The sequence below is a fragment of the Salminus brasiliensis genome, chromosome 1, assembly GCF_030463535.1.
Source record: "Salminus brasiliensis chromosome 1, fSalBra1.hap2, whole genome shotgun sequence".
NCBI classification, from domain to species: Eukaryota; Metazoa; Chordata; class Actinopteri; order Characiformes; family Bryconidae; genus Salminus; species Salminus brasiliensis.
This window is the reverse complement of record NC_132878.1, coordinates 98715303-98719265: the sequence shown is the minus strand read 5'-3', so window position 1 is coordinate 98719265 and position 3963 is coordinate 98715303.

The following is a 3963-nucleotide window of genomic DNA, read 5'->3' as shown; positions in this document are numbered from 1 at the left end:
AGTTAAATATCACCAGTGACTACATCCTGAGATATAGTAGTTAAATATCACCAGTGACTACATCCTGAGATATAGTAGTTAAATATCACCAGTGACTACATCCTGAGATATAGCAGTTAAATATCACCAGTGACTACATCCTGAGATATAGTAGTTAAATATCACCAGTGACTACATCCTGAGATATAGTAGTTAAATATCACCAGTGACTACATCCTGAGATATAGCAGTTAAATATCACCAGTGACTACATCCTGAGATATAGCAGTTAAATATCACCAGTGACTACATCCTGAGATATAGTAGTTAAATATCACCAGTGACTACATCATGAGATATAGCAGTTAAATATCACCAGTGACTACATCCTGAGATATAGCAGTTATATATCACCAGTGACTACATCCTGAGATAACACAGTTAAATATCACCAGTGACTACATCCTGAGATATAGCAATTAAATATCACCAGTGACTACATCCTGAGATATAGCAGTTAAATATCACCAGTGACTACATCCTGAGATAACGCAGTTAAATATCACCAGTGACTACATCCTGAGATATAGTAGTTAAATATCACCAGTGACTACATCCTGAGATATAGCAGTTAAATATCACCAGTGACTACATCCTGAGATATAGTAGTTAAATATCACCAGTGACTACATCCTGAGATATAGCAGTTAAATATCACCAGTGACTACATCCTGAGATATAGCAGTTAAATATCACCAGTGACTACATCCTGAGATATAGCAGTTATATATCACCAGTGACTACATCCTGAGATAACACAGTTAAATATCACCAGTGACTACATCCTGAGATATAGCAATTAAATATCACCAGTGACTACATCCTGAGATATAGCAGTTAAATATCACCAGTGACTACATCCTGAGATAACGCAGTTAAATATCACCAGTGACTACATCCTGAGATATAGTAGTTAAATATCACCAGTGACTACATCCTGAGATATAGTAGTTATATATCACCAGTGACTACATCCTGAGATATAGTAGTTATATATCACCAGTGACTACATCCTGAGATAACGCAGTTAAATATCACCAGTGACTACATCCTGAGATATAGTAGTTATATATCACCAGTGACTACATTCTGAGATAACGCAGTTAAATATCACCAGTGACTACATCCTTAGATATAGCAGTTAAATATCACCAGTGACTACATCCTGAGATAACGCAGTTAAATATCACCAGTGACTACATCCTTAGATATAGCAGTTAAATATCACCAGTGACTACATCCTGAGATAACGCAGTTAAATATCACCAGTGACTACATCCTGAGATAACGCAGTTAAATATCACCAGTGACTACATCCTGAGATATAGTAGTTAAATATCACCAGTGACTACATCCTGAGATATAGTAGTTAAATATCACCAGTGACTACATCCTGAGATAACGCAGTTAAATATCACCAGTGACTACATCCTGAGATATAGTAGTTAAATATCACCAGTGACTACATCCTGAGATATAGCAGTTAAATATCACCAGTGACTACATCCTGAGATAACGCAGTTAAATATCACCAGTGACTACATCCTGAGATATAGTAGTTAAATATCACCAGTGACTACATCCTGAGATATAGTAGTTAAATATCACCAGTGACTACATCCTGAGATATAGTAGTTAAATATCACCAGTGACTACATCCTGAGATATAGTAGTTAAATATCACCAGTGACTACATCCTGAGATATAGTAGTTGTGTAGTCACTGGTGAATACAACTAAATAAGGTAACATATTTACATTATGTTGTGTAGCAACTCATGCAAAGCAGACACTACACACACACACACACACACACACACATTTGGTAAATTTAGTGAGAAAGCGGCCTGTCTGATGGGGAGGGGGAGAGTCATGGCCCTCCTCTCATGCAAAGGCTCAAGTTAGTCGCTGCCCTATACTGAATTAAGAGAATATGATAAATGTGCTGTCAAGCCATAAAAGATGTGTCAAATGTGAAAGTCCATGCAAGCAAACAGTCACAAGCACAGCCATGCAGTGAGGTGAGGATGAATCAGTGCGAGGCCCCAGAGCAGGACAGCGGGCAGCAGGGTAGTGGAGAGCCAGGTCTGGAGGTACCAGGATGGAACAGTTGGAACTGAGAGAAACCGAGAGAAGGGATAATTGTTATTTATTTGGGAAATGTACCAACTGGATTGAAAAAACAGGATAGATATTTGTTACAAATATTATTATAGTAGTGAAAAAGCAAAAACAAGGAAATGGTTGAACAAAGAACCCCCAACACATTCTGAAAGGTTAGACATAGTTCAGAAAATGTATATCATGAAACGAATGACTTTCTGGCTCAGACATGCTGCGAAAAGGTGTAAAGAATTTAGTTTCAGAGTTGGAAATGTATTTATTTACTCTTTTGTGTTTTTTTTTGTTTGTTTTTTTTTGCTTGGCCCAAGAACTTTGATTTATTCCCCACTACAAGACCACTGGAATTGGACTTTAGGTATAGGAGTGTTTCACCTTCTTAAAACATCCTGGCCTAAAAGACCTGGACTAAAGACCTGCACAATGCGAAAGGACAATAATGGGATGTAGACAATGCAATGAATTGAATGTAACCCTATTTTTGTATTTTTAATTTTTTTTTTGATTATATTAAGCATTTCACTTTTCCTATGATGTACCAAGCCTGTAGCCTTTTTTGATTTGTTTGTGATGTTTGATTGCTGTTTATAGTCATTAAAAACTTTTTTTTTTTTTTAAAACAAACAAAAAAAACCAGGTCTGTTCGGCATTGTCGTTTTGGTTCTGCAGCTGGTGTGTGTCTGAGACCGTTAGTCGCCTGGTGCAGCAACAGGTGGTCCAACGGCAGCAAGTTGCCCAACTAGTGGGCGACATTCAGGGGCTCACAAAGCAGTTTTAGGCTACGCTGCCAAGTCAACGTAGTTAAGAGTCCATATCCGGTGGGCAGACTGGATACGTATTCTGGCGATCCTTGGCTTTGTGGGCGGTTTTTGTTTCAGTGCTCGGTTTATTTAAGTAGCCACGCAGCCGGCACTGACCAGGTGAAAATTGCCTTTCTTGTATCCCGTCTCGCTGGTAAAGCTTTGCTTTGGGCCAGCGCCACCTAGGAGGAGCTTAACATGAAGCCCTTCTCGGAATACCTAAAGCACTTCAAGGTGGTGTTTCAGCATCCCCGAGGGGGGCTCACAAAGGGCGACCTGCATGGTTTGAGGCACAAAACAACACGTCTGTGAGAAAGACCACGCCCAAGCCGGATGAGCAGGTGTTGTGCCTGACTGCAGTGGATGTGAGGAAAACTCTGCGCAGAGTCAACCCACGGAAAGCTGCAGGACCAGACAGCATCCCCGGCAGAGTGCTCAGAGAGTGTGCAGACCAGTTGACAGATGTTCTCACGGACATCTTCAACGTCTCCCTGTGCAGCTCCACTGTCCCAACGTGCCTCAAGACCACCACCATCGTCCCCGTGCCGAAGAAGTCCACGGTGTCCTGCCTCAATGACTACCGTCCCGTTGCTCTCACGCCCATCATCATGAAGTGCTTCGAGAGGCTAGTCATGAGGAACATCAAGACCCAACTGCCCTCTTCATTGGACCCCCTGCAATTTGCATATCGTCCCAACCGCTCCATGGATGATGCCATCACCACCACCCTTCATCTCTCCCTTACCCACCTGGAGAAGAAGGACACCTATGTCAGAATGCTGTTCATAGACTTCAGTTCAGCATTCTACACCATAATCCCACAGAATCTCACCAAGAAGTTAAGCTTGCTGGGCCTCAACACCCCCCTCTGTAACTGGATCCTGGACTTCCTGACGGGGAGGCCCCAGTTAGTCCAGTTCGAGGACAGCATCTCCAGCACCATCACAATAAACACTGGGGCACCCCAGGGCAGTGTACTGAGTCCTCTGCTGTTCACCCTGCTG